Source organism: Myxocyprinus asiaticus, chromosome 33 (assembly GCF_019703515.2).
Source record: "Myxocyprinus asiaticus isolate MX2 ecotype Aquarium Trade chromosome 33, UBuf_Myxa_2, whole genome shotgun sequence".
Taxonomy (NCBI): domain Eukaryota; kingdom Metazoa; phylum Chordata; class Actinopteri; order Cypriniformes; family Catostomidae; genus Myxocyprinus; species Myxocyprinus asiaticus.
The window spans coordinates 44120005-44134292 of record NC_059376.1 but is presented as its reverse complement, the minus strand read 5'-3'; the positions used below and the strand labels follow the sequence as shown (position 1 = coordinate 44134292).

Genomic DNA, 14288 nt, shown 5'->3' with positions numbered 1-14288 from the left:
TTTGGCATAAAGTGTTCTTTGGAGCTGAGTAAAGAACTCCATTGTTCTGTATAGAACCCCAAAGAACCTTTTATTCTAAGAGTGTTCGCTTATTTTCACAATAGTAATATTTGAGTAATCCTGTTGATTTAGGATTACTATGGTTTTACTACAAGTACCATGGTTGAACTATAATTACTGTAGTAAAACCATGTTCATTTTTGAAAGGGAATGTCACCCTAATCAAATACTATTTAACTATCAGGGAAATGATTGCATAAATACATTTGCTGAATAAACTCCTATTGAATTTATTAGAAATACAGGTAACACTATACAATAAGGTTCCATTTATTAACATTAGTTAATGCATTAGTTATCATGAACAAACGATGTATTTTTAAGCATGTATTCATCTTTTTTAATGTTAATTAATACAAATACAGTTTTATTTTAAAACTGTGTTTGCATATGTTGAAATGAACATTAACTAAGATTAATAAATGCTGTAATAGTAATGTTCATTGTTAATTCATGTTAACTAATGTTGTTAACTAATATTAACAAGTGTTACTGGAAGACAAGATGCACATCAAAAAAGTCATGTGACTGAATAACTCGTTCACAACTGGATGAACCAGCGGACCAATCATTGCATCTGAAATATTGCTCTGGTCATCCTGAAATAATGGTGTCCTGAAAATCCAAAGTTTGCAAAGAGTTTGTAGAGCGAATACGTCGAAAACAAACTTAAACTGTGCTGAAGAGAAATATACATTTCTCCCAATATATATTATAAAAACAGACACAAATGAGTCAATTGTTGCTATAAAATGAATGTGTATTGCATAGCTCACAGTTCATACTGAGATCTCTGAATTTTGATTGCAGACTTTGTCTCAAACTGTGAAGAGATTGGCAAAGATGCCTTTTTTCTCAGGAGAAACATCTAAGAAACATCTACTTCAGCACAAGTCTCCATTTGTTCTCAATTTTATCTCATTGCTCTCTTCAAGACACAATTGAAATGGCAAAGATATCTCTTTTAGTGATTGCTTTTCTCACAGGTGAAAGTGTCACTCCAGATCAGAGACTTACGAGTTCAACTGTTACTTTATTCATCCAGATAAAATGAGCTGTTGAGTTATTGAACTGAAGAGACAAACTTTATATTTCCTGCCTGTAAAGCGGTTTATGTTCAGTTTAATGATAATGCTTTTATGGGAAATATGTCTAATGACAAGTGGACTAATTAAAACAGTCCTTCTGTGAACATGCAGTAACACACAGTGCAAGGTCTTCTGTCTCAACACACACACATGATTGTTGAGTAACGCTGCAGGCACACAGATGAATGAACACATTGTGTCGCTCACATTCCAAAGACACGGCTCGTTTTATCTGCTGTGGCCGATGAATCGCTGTTTGTTTTAGTTGCTCTCTCTTATTCAAACATGCAGACACAGCGTGGACGAGCTCCGGTGGGCTGATCAAAGACAGCTGCAGGAAATGCAACAACACCAGCAGCAACATATGTAGGTCAGTTGTTGCTGCATATGTGGAGAATGTTGCAGTAATCTCAAATTAGCTCTTAGCGGAGCAAGACAGACGGCTCGTTATTTGCTGACGATTGTGTTTCTCTTATCGGGTCACAGCTGAAATGATGATGCAAACAGGCGAATGCGAGTACAACACATATTCATTCATTTTAAGATGACAAATAAACTACTGACTATTAAAATTATACAGTTAGTGGCTGAATTTAGTAGCACATTTATACTGAAGCTGCCAAAGGTTTAAAAAGCCATTCAATCACGAAACAACCACCGCGATCATATCAGAAGCAAACATGAGCATCTTTAAAGAACAGAGATTATTATGAGGTCAAGATCAGCACAGAGAGTGTTTTGTGACGCTGACGGCACATGTGAAACAGATGAAGGAACCTCCAGTGAGAGATGATGAGAAGTGTTTGTGTGTGGATTGTGACGGACAGGCCCTCGCTGAACACTGGGAGCTTTGTGGTAACATTTATATTAGCAACCACACGACGCCACGTGGCTGCAATTTGTTCAATACATATGGAATAAACGTACACAAAGGAGCATTATTGTGTGTCACTGATGAAGTTTAGAGAGCTGAAATCACTCCAGGCCGACCGCCGCTGCAGCGTGTTTACTCAAGATCTTTACACGGCAGGAAAAGCTTTATCACAAAACCAACGAACGTAATACAATACATAAGCAAACAAATCACACAGATTACGTGACATGAGACCCATGAGATGCGTGCTGTTAATCCACCGATCAAACCAATTGTGATAAGTATCGCGGCTCTGCCTGAGGCGTGATTGTCTGCAGTGAAATATTACAATAACTCTCCATTACACACAATCTGTGCATGAAACATGACACAACACACTGTAAAAATGCTTTGTCTGGTAGCTTAAAAGTGAGCTGAATTCAATTATATCTAAATGTCCAAATTAACTGTTTCATTCTAAGTAAAAAATATATTATTTAAAGGAATAGTACACCCAAAAATGAAAATGATGTCATCATTTACGCACCCTGATGTTTTTTCAACCATGTGTGACTTTCTTTCTTCTTTAAAACACAAAAGGAGATGTTAGGCAGAATGTTAGCCTCAGTCACCATTCACTTTCATTGTAAGCAAAACAACATTTCCTTTTGTAAGAAAGAAGGTCATACGGGTTTGGAACAACAAGAAGGTGAGTATATGATGACAGAACTTTCCTCTTAGGGTGAACTATCCCTTTAATATTTCTAAATCAACCTGACCACATTAGGTTACAGCAATAAAAGTCATTTTTACAGGTCAAATCTGGTAGAAATAGCTCTTTAAGGTGACAACTGCACCGAAATATTGACAAATATTTCTGCACGTGAAAGTCTGAATGAATTCTGTTCTGCTTGAAACAGCTTCTAGACTCACTGAGGATGATGATGATGATGATGATGATATATTAATTTCGAAGCGGTCACAGAAACTCCACCTGCTCTTCTGAGAGGATCTCATGAACTTCAAAGACTCCGAGACGCTTCAAACCGCCGTGCAAATGGACCATTTTAGTGTTTGAAGTTCAGAAGTGTCGTTTATCCGCAGCAGGTCAGAGAGATGCCGTAAATCATGTGACCGATTTCAACCTGAATGCTCTGAGAATGACAACCGTTTCCGTTCTGAGTGGAGAATATCTCATGATTACAGATGCTGTCTCACTGCAAATAACCATTAGAAGAGAAGCATAAGATGTGAAATTACACAGGATGGACGAAATAAAAGCCACGAAGTCAAAAAAGAGATGAATGCACTTACTGTACTGAATGTACAAAAGAAAAGCAACAGAAACGTTTCTTCAAAGACTTCAGAGAGAGTTTGTCCAGTGAAGCAAGTTCAGTCCTTTACACAGATATCTGTTCAAATGATCCACATTCTGAACTTCTGAACCACAAATAAACTCTTACAGAACACAGTTCTGCTGTGATTCTACATGACACACAAACTAGGTTTCACCAGACCATCTAAAAACAGTGAGCTGATTAAACTGATCAAACTAGATTTCTACATTTTCTGAAGAAACTGTGAGTGCTGTTTCATGTGCCGAAGCATGTTGCTCTGTGGTTACTAGGGAGTTCTGAGTGGTTGCTAGGGCGTTGTGGGTGGATGCTAGGGCAATGTGGTTGCTACGGTGTTGTGAGTGTTTTTGGTAGTTGCTGTGTGGTTGCTAGGGAATTCTGGCTGGTCGTCAGGTCAATGCTATGTGGTTGCTAGGTAGGGTTGCAACTAACAATTATTTTGATAATTGACTAATCTAATGATTATTAGAATGATTATTCTGCGATTATTGCAACGATTAATCATTAGCTCTTAACCGATTAGTCAGCTTGTGCCCTGAATTAAAAGGTTGTAATAAACGTGCTTACTAATAATAAAGAGGACAAAATCATCTTTTTAAAACACCTCTAAATGACATTCACTGAATTAAAGGGAAAAAACTCATTTTTTTAATTAAGTTTAATTCAGTAAAATAAAAAGTGTTTTTGTCTTGTTTTCCATTTAAAATAGTCTAAAAATCCTTAAAATAAGATAAATTTATTTGAGAAGTAACATATAAGATATTAAGTGTATTTTTTCACTTGGATATACTTCTGCGAGTGCAGTAAAAACAAAATATACTTCTATTCAAGATCTATTCTCTAAAAGCAAGTCTAAATATCTGATATGCTGCTTCTCAGGTCAATGCATCTTTTTTTTAAAGGATTTTTAGATATTTTAAAATATTAAAATATTAAATATTGTATTCAAAATTTTCCAATAACAATTTTTTCTTCTGCAGTATAGCTGCTAAAGTAAATGTACATTGTTTTAGATATTAATATTGGAAAACAAGCCAAATCAAAAATGTATTTTGTTGCGGTGTATAATGGGGTGAAGACTACCCTCTCTCACCTTTCTGTTCACTTCAATCCATCTTTAACTTAAACTCTCTCTTATTAAGAGCTGCGTATCGCCGATTTTCTTCACAATAAGATACACACCGTGACACATACAGTATATTATGATTTAATACGTCGCAAGCCATCATGTTATAATCTAGCTGCAGCAAACGCATGAGGGACGAGCGTCCCGTGACAGAGTGTGCATCAGTCAGGTGCAGTTTCAATCTCTCCCCCTTCACGCGACTCATAGAAGCGGTGCGGACCGCACAGAGAACTGTCATTTTCGGAGTTTGTTTATGACCCACTTCCTTATTATTTGAACTTTAATAAAGGATGCATTAAAGATATAATGCCAGGTTGTTTGCTTTTTGCACGCTCTGACATGCAAGTATTGCTTAAGCGGAATGCCAGATCCGGCTCTGCTTTATTCCAGGAAGACAGTGCTTCTGTATTTACTTATTTTGTATTTTTGCATTATAATTCCCTCATACTTTGCTAGGACTATGTGGTTGCTAAGGTGTACTGTGTGGTTTTTAGCATGTTGCTATGTGGTTACTAGGAAGTTCTGGCAGGTCGTCAGGTTAATGCAATTTGGTTGCTAGGGTGTTGTGGGTGGTTGCTAGGGCTATGCGGTTGCTACGGTGTTGTGAGTAAATTTGGCATGTTGCTGTGTACAGAAAATCTAAACTAGCTGCAAATGTGCAGCTCGTATTTTCACATGCAAATGAGCTTTTGATTCGCCGAAAATGTTTGCCAGAAGTTTGCAGCTCTTCACCAGTAGAGGTGAACCTTTGAAATCTTTGGCAGCAATGGACAATTTGCCGCAAGATTACCTCAAGCTCATTTGCATGTGAAAATGATCTGTGTCTAATTTGCGGCAAGTTTTTTAGTGAACTCTCAATTTTTGTAAAGGGTGGTTGCTTGGGAGTTCTGGGTGGTTGTTAGAGCATTGCTATGTAGTTGCTGGGATGTTGTGGGGGGTTGCTAGGGCTCTGCGGTTGCTAAGGTGTATTGTGTGTTTTTTAGCATGTTGCTATGTGGTTGCTAGGAAGTTCTGGCTGGTCGTCAAGTCACTGCTATGTGGTGCTAGGGTGTTGTGGGTGGTTTCTAGGACTATGTGGTTGCTTAGGTATAGTGAGTGTTTTTAGTATGTTGCTGTGTGGTTGCTAGGGAGTTCTGGGTGGTTGGGTTCACTGTGGCCCCTTTAAGCGGTTCTGCTGTCCCGTGGCCCCTCACACACACACACACACACACACACACACACACACACACACGCACACACTGTTACAGGCTGAAACTATGGCAACGGAATAAGAAAGCAGTCGCCATGATTAATAGATGAGAGAGGCAGTGCCAATGCCGGGCCTGGGGACGAGAGACATGCGCAGTCTCTCTCTCTCCCACTCTCTCTCTCCATTGCATGTGGAAGCCTTGCCTTAGCACACACACACTCGACAGAATGTCACCACAAACTCTCCCAGAACCTGTGAGAAAACACACACAAGCTTTCACAGCTCCAGTGAAGAACATGACAGTAACACACACACAGGAAACAGTCATCGTTCACAGGCTCATTGTGTGATTATTCCTCATCACAGGCTGTTTCTTTACAAGACAAACTCAAGTCTGAACATCAGTGTCTATTTACAGTCATAAGAATCAGAGGACAAACACTTAATGATTTACAGAAATAACATGTTTGAATTTTTGAGCAGAAATTCAAAGGACATTTTCAAACCTTTATATTCACAATTGTCAACCAATGAAAACACTAAAACACTTCAAATTTTGATTTATTTCTTGTGATAAACATGAACTTGGACTTTTGGGGGGGGGGGGGTCAACATTGTAGAGTATATGTCGGCACATTGGATTTTAGGGCAGCATGATTATGACAAAAACCATGATAGTTGGGTCCTGGGTAGCTCAGTGAGTAAAGACGCTGACTACCACACCTGGAGTCGCGAGTTTGAATCCAGGGCGTGGCAACCAAATTGGCCCGGTTGCTAGGGAGGGTGGAGTCACATGAGGTAACCTCCTCGTGGTCGCTATAATGTGGTTCTCGCTCTCGGTGGGGCGTGTGGTGAGTTGTGCGTGGATGCTGCGGAGAATAGTGTGAAGCCTCCACACGTGCTACGTCTCCGCGGTAACACGCTCAACAAGTCACGTGATAGGATGCACGGATTGACGGTCTCAGACGCGGAGACAACTGAGATTCATCCTCCGCCACCCGGATTGAGGCGAGTCACTACACCACCACGAGGACTTAGAGCGCATTAGAGCACATTAGAACGCATTCTCTTCAGTACTTAAAAGGCAATGTGATTGAGTCAGTGAAAGAGAACAAATATCTTGGTATTACTACTGACAATTCATTATCTTAACCCTAACCCTAACATTACTCATCTAAAGAAAAAATTGAAAATAAAGCTAGGGTTTTATTTTAGAAACAAGCTTTGTTTTTCATTTAATGTAAGAAAGAAACTCGTCTCTGCTACTTTTTTTACCAGTACTTGATAATGGGGATGTTCTATATCAATTTGCTCCATCTTATCTTCTTTCTTCTCTGGATGCTGTGTATCACGGTGCTTTAAGATTCATATCGAATTGCAAACCCTCAACACATCATTGCACTTTGTATAATAGAGTAGCTTGGCCTTCTTTGTCCAGTAGAAGAGAAATGCATTGGTAATCAACTATTTACAAGGCTATTTTGAGGTTTTTGCCTTTGTATCTCTGCAGTTTGATCCAACGGAACAGTGTTGGGAAATATCCCCTTCGCTCTCAGAACTGTTTTACTCTTTCTGTTCCCCATGTTCGAACTGAACTAGGTAAAAAGGCATTTAAGTATGCAGCACCGTCTGACTGAAACTTGGTGTCTATGGAACATTTTAAATCTATCATTCAGCAACTGGAAGATGAATCAATGATTTGTCAATGTTTTTAATGTTTTAAATATCTGTTCCCTGTTTGTATTTTTGTTTTTAATTAGGTTGTGTATTTTTGATTTACTTGGCCAGGACACTCCTGTAAAAGAGATTTTTAATCTCAGAGAGGTTATCCTGGTTAAATAAAGGTTATAATAATTGGGAATTGGGCATTGTTGAAACATGATTGTTGATTATTTCCCTTGATATTATGATTGCAATTAATTATGAATCAAATAATTTACATTAACATATTTATTTTGGATGGGGTAACTGCAGGCCATATTGTTTATGTTTGCTTCACATCCAAAACAAGCTGAGAACTGAGTTCCTGGATAATTTCACTAAAATAAAAATGGTCAACTTCACATTCGTCCTCTTAGCAGCATGATTTATAAAACTGTTGAATGAAAAGTTGAATAAAGCAACAAACATGTCTGTGATTAATGCTCCATCTCTGCAAAAAACAAAACAAACAAAAAACACGTTATAAATAGAACATCTTTACGCAACAGGAATACACAGATAAATGGAAAGGGGTTACTGACCATTTTTATGATTTCTTAATTGTGGCAGCTGTAATTGTAATCTTGATTTCTTATTCGATTAATTGTGCCGCCCCAGTACTGTTATTACTGCATTAAATACTACTCAACAAATGCAACCATTTTCCCCTTATTCTCTTTTTCTTTAATATAACCGACAGATCACTAGTGATTTCACTAATAAGCTCTCCAAATACTTCAGCAACAATCAATTCCTCTTCAAAACTGAGAAATCAAAGCCATGTTTTAGTGATGATTTGGGGGAAAAGATACGAGATCTGTAGTTTTCTTTCAGAAATGCTAAAACAAAGTATTTAAATGTTTCAATTACAAACTAGCGTGCCCTCCAGCCATTCTCTCAGTCTTCTCATAAATGAAACATGATTTTGTGAATCATAGATGAGGAATATCGACAGCCGTTGTGTGCCTGTGATTTCCGCTATGCTCCTTTAACATAACTGACTGCAATTCATTGGCTGTCATCAATAATTCAGGCTGGGTGAATCCGCCTGGCCTTCACTGAGAGAATCTACACACACGAATGGGATTCAGAGGCGCTTGACGCTCGCTGGTGTGACAAACAGCCATCAGTCACGCTCAATGCAACTCTCATTGTCTTCAACTGCCCCTCATTACAACAAAACACTGCTTTATACCACTGAATGCATGTCACCTGATGACCCGACTTTCTCAATTTGTCTAAGATATTGTTTGAAATCTTGTTGCATTTATTTATCAAATGAAACTATAGCTTGTCAACAAAGCACAACAGTAAATCAGTGTGTCTGAAATTTACTTTTTCATTAAGGCCTTGGATTAGGGGCATTTTGTTCTAACCATTTAATAAAAAAAAAAAAAACTGCATCTCATCGGTTGAATTCAATCTAATCAATTCATTAATACAAATGTCCAAGATTGAGAATTTATTAGGCCTATCTCTTATCCTGAAAGTTCAATCAACATAAATTCATATTTTATGCCATAATATATATAACAAGGACTATAACAGAATTACAAGAACCATATCAGATGTTACAAGGGCATTTTCCCCCACTACATTTTATATTTCTGGGGCATCTTTGGTTGCATTTTTACCCTGAGCTCTCCTTCATTTCTGACACTGATCTGACTGTTAAGAAATATTAGTAATAAATAAAAGGGTTTACCTTGTCTATTATTTTCACACCCAACATCTTTCCAACAAATGCAATCTTTAATGAACTATAGAATAAATGTTTTGTTTTCTGCTGCCTGTGATTGTCTTGAAAATGAACTTGCTTGTTTTGATGGGAGAATAAAACACAAAACATGACACACTATAGTCTTAAGTGTGAATCTATAGCTTGATTTTACAATAAGAGCTTTAGAAAATGTGATTAATGCGACTGCAAGTGAAAACCAGGAACCTGCTGTTTTATTCTTTACATTGATTCCAGACACCAAAAATGAATCAATATTGTTAAGTGGGAGGTGTCGTGTTGTTACGGGAATTCAGGAGCGATCAGAATAAACCACCCGACACTTCAACAATCCGTATGATTGTACAACATACAGGAACACATGCTTTTCCTGATTACACATACACAGAAAAGCAGGCGCTGTAGAGACAGTATATAATTGTGCATTGAAGCAACTGAAACAGTTATTTACTGATGATGTACAGCGTTTAAGATGCTGTTAAATGAAACAACATAAAGCTGCACTGATAGTTGAGGAATGTTGTGGCCGTCTATCTGCCATCTCACAGGAACACAAAGACAAAACCAACAGCACAGAATGAGATTAAAAACACCACGTCCACTGCTGCTCTCCTGACCGCAGCACGCTAACAGATGCTGTTTTATTGTTACTGACACACACTACAGCTGAACAAGTCTGTCTGATTCGTCTTCATTCAAGAATAAAGTCTGAAAACAGGCTGACGGCTGACACTAACACACCCTTCACGACCCCTGGGGTCAAAGAACAGACCACCCTTCAGAAACCTTCCGCAAACCTTCAGAAAACCTCCAGAAAACCTTCAGATGGGATTTTTTACTGTCATTCAGCACCTCGGAAGAGTTCAACACTTTTCTGGTTGCACAGACACATTCATGAAGCATTTATTAATACTGAACAACATATAAAATAACCAAAGATGAACTGCTTCAGAAGAGCTCCAATTCATGGAGCAGAATAGAATATAATAGAATAGAATAGAATAGAATAGAATAGAATAGACATCCAGATATCTGTCAGAATAAAACAGACCAACTTCATGGACCAAAATCAAACAGTACCAAATCTGTATCTCATCTTTATCAGACTATAACAATAATATTCATGTTTATATTCATATTCATGCTCGTGTTCCATTCATAAACTGAACATAAATCTACTGATACAAGAATTATCAATCTGAGTAATGACAGATCAATAAACTAGATCCCATGTAAAGAACAGAAGCTGAAGTGTATTATCATATGACACAATGATGTTTATTTATTGAGCACTTTATAAATGAGTTATTAATCATTCACTGGTCATGCACTAAAACAAATGCTGTAGAAGTTTAGCGGAGTGACGTCATAAAGCCCCCGCGCGTTTAATCGCTACAAAGTAACGAGACAAGAGAATATTGTAACAATGAGAGAATAATGTAATAATACTGTGATAAAGCATTCACGTGATAGTGTGAGCGCGTAATTATTATTATTATTATTTTTATTATTATTATTATTATTCCTCTATGTGACAGAAGCGCGTGTGTTCAGCTCACATACCGTGTTTGACAGCGTCTTTACATCGATAAATCCATCAGAAAGCCCGATCACATCCGATCACTGATCGATCAGTCCGCGAGAATATGAAAGAAAGAAGAAAATGAACAATGAAGGAGCATTCACACACGAGCGGCTGTTCATCCTATTAGAGCTGGAGCTTTAGTGAGCTCAGTGCGCGCAGCTGTCACACACACACATACACACACACACACTCACACACACTCACACACACTCACAGTCAGGGAGGAGCCACGGACCTCCGCGAGCTTTTGTTTCATCACAGAGCTGCTGTCACCCGCTCATCTCACCGACATTCACCAGCACACACACACACACACACACACACACACACACACACACACACACACACACACACACCAGACTGACACTGAATGTGTTTATTGCACAATTAACGCAATACAAAACACGAACGGTTCACATGGACACTCGTGCTCTCCATCAGAATCAGCTTTATTGTCAGGTATGCTTACACACACAAGGAATTTGTCACGGTGACAGAAGCTTCCAGTGCAAATGCAACCATATATACATACATACAAACATATACATTTAACATATATACATATAGTGACATAAAAATAATAACAGGAATAAGATGTAACAGATGAAAAAAATAAGAAATATACAATAGCGCAATAATGTTGTTAGAATATTTTATATACAGATATACAGTTCTGTGCAGGTGATGTATTGAAGAAGAGGTAGGATATGTTAAAGAATATAAATGAAATATAGATATAAGTAGGAATGGATGGACTGAATATTGCACATGGTTGTATTGACCAAAGGAAAGTATTTGTGGGTAGTTTCCACAAACTGTTCATGAGATGGATAGCCTGAGGGAAAAACTGTTCTTGTGCCTGATGGTTCTGGTGCTCAGAGCTCTGAAGCGTCGGCCAGAAGACAACAGTTCAGAAAGGTAGTGGGCAGGGTGAGTGGGGTCCAGAGTGATTTTTCCAGCCTTTTTCATCACTCTGGAAGTGTATAGTTCTTGAAGGGAGGGCATGGGGCAACCAATAATCCTCTCAGCAGTTTAGAATGGTGAGGGGGGGTCAATGTTGGGGTGTTCCTCATAAAGTCCACAATCATCTCCACCGTTTTGAGCGTGTTCAGCTCCAGGTTGTTTTAACTACACCAGTGAGCCAGCTGTTTAACCTCCCTTCTGTATGCAGACTCATCGTCATCTCGGATGAGGCTGATGACTGTAGTGTCATCTGCAAACTTCAGGAGCTTGACAGAGAATCATGCGATTCACTATAATTCTATTCTATTCTATTCTATTCTATTCTATATATTGTTATTATATTATTTATAAATGATACACTACTGGTGCCTTTTTGTTTTATTTCTATTGTATTGTTTAGTTTCATTTTATCCATTCTGTCACACACACACACACACACACACACACACACACACACACACACGCAGACATACACACACAGAGACACACACACACAGACACAGTGTATGTGTGTGTGTGTCGTCACCGCTGTGTGTGTTTCCCCAGTGTACCGCATGTATACGTGTGTGTGTGTGTGTGTGTGTGTGCATGTCTGTGTGTGTGTGTGTGTGTGTGTGTGTGTGTGTGTGTGTGTGTGTGTGTGTGTGTGTGTGTGTGTGTGTGTGTCTGTGTGTGTGTGTATGTGTGTGTTTGTGTGTGTCTGTGTGTGTGTGTGTGTCTGTGTGTGTGTATGTGTGTGTCTGTGTGTGTGTGTGTGTGTGTGTGTGTGTGTGTGTGTGTGTGCGTGCATGCGTGCCGGTGGTCCTGTCATCTTCAGTGTGACCCCCAAAACACTAGCACCATTCAAACTCATCAACACGTAATGTGCTTTACTCAAAGTTTGCATCTGAGACATTACAAACGTGGGTCAGTCAGTGTATCACAGAGTCACAACAGTTCTCATGATACAGTGTAATGATGGTGTTTTAGTACTACAGCAGCAGCCTGTGTTACAGTGCTACATCATCATTACACTGTCAGTCATACAGCAGATCTACATTCAGTCCTGCAACTGTAATTACAGGGTGTAGCAGCACTTATAATGACAGTTAATTAAAAGAGCTGGAAACATGTTACTGTGTCAAACACAACATAAACATTCACTATAGCACATTCACCTTTGATATGATGTCAAACTGCAGCAGTGCACAAGCTGTGTGATAGGGTATAACGGGACTAAACACTTTTAATACACATTGTTGATGTTTCATTTTCAGAGAAATGTTCCTTTTATGAATATGGCAGTGCTCATGGCATCAAGCTGATGATAAATAAAGCAACTTTTGGGGCAATTTCTCAAAGCAGTCTGGGAAACACACTCAAGTGCTTTTATGTAACAGAAGTGAAATATTCAGTCTTGTATCCGGCGATTTTGCCAGTGGTTATAAATATCAGCCTTTAATGCATAAACTACAGCTAATACAGCTATGAGATTAGTCTATATCATCTTAAAATCACTGTAACCTATTCATGATTATTCTGATTGTCCATATCTGAGCATTTCTGTCTCAAGTGATCTTATACAATCACTGACTGATCTAAACTGAAAAAAACCCCAAAAAAACAAAAAACTTGTCTAGACTGAAAATGTTCCGATGTCTGGACGCTATCTGCAGGGGTTTATGATTGTACATGGTTTGATATACTGAGTACTACCTATGAGAAGTTACATTTCACATTTAGACAGCAAATGTCACATCCGTAAAGCAGGAATTACTCAGAGGTGATGCATGACCTCAAATATTAGATTACGTAATGTGTCATCTACACTTGGATTGACAGATGAAGACTATTGCTTGATTATGCAAAAACCCTCCCTCAGTTATAACAGCATGTAAATGATTGTTTCACAGCAGCTTTTCAAAATCAATTTGAGTCTATTGAACAGTAACACTGACACACTTTCATTGGCTCTTTTTAACTTGTTTTGATATACATGTAGTTGACCGCTGCAGACACTTACATCAGCATTTTAAAGGCACAAGAGACTGTGTCAGACTGTAGGAGTTTGAAGCTCTTGTGTATGAACTCCAGACGGACGAATACAAGCAGAGCTCCGTCAAGCCATGAATAAGTGAAACTCTTCTGACTCCATCGCAGTAACAGACAGTGACAGTTGAAGCAGCCAGTGTTCAGGGCATCTTTAGGGAGCATTGCCCCATTCTCAGAGTGTCTCTGGTGAAATTATGAGACCTGATGAGACAGTGAAGCTCTAGAAACATTCTGAAAGATACGTTTGGAGACTGAAAGGTTAGATGTGTAGGTAAACCTGCTGGTAAAGTGACAAGTACTCACAGCTCTGCTGAATAAATAATCACACCAGTGCTGCCGGCACACCATAGTGCTCATCAATTTTTCAGCCTGTGCATTGCAGTTACTTACTGGCTATGCATGCGTATGCAGACCCAAATTATCTGACTATTCAGAGCACACATGTCTTATTCATTTCCTGCTGCTGGACAGACAGTCGGTGTGTTTTCCTCGATGACCTTAAATCAAGTCATTTGCAGAATTCTGCATGAAGAGCTACCAGGAACAGTACTGAATTAACATCAGTCCTTATTTACTGAAGAGTAAATCAACAGATTTTT

At 38.6% G+C, this 14288-nt stretch overlaps 1 protein-coding gene across 4 annotated transcripts in view; it reads right to left on the bottom strand.

Annotated features, from left to right (window-relative positions):
- Nucleotides 1-10832, bottom strand: part of LOC127423842 (semaphorin-6A-like) — a 99653-nt gene extending 88821 nt beyond the window's left edge. For all 4 annotated transcript variants that reach the window (XM_051668473.1, XM_051668474.1, XM_051668475.1 and 1 more), the window contains exon 1: nt 10674-10832. The gene's annotated coding sequence lies outside the window, so the exon portion shown is untranslated. The remainder of the gene's footprint in view (nt 1-10673) is intronic.
- Between the last annotated feature and the right edge of the window lie 3456 nt (nt 10833-14288).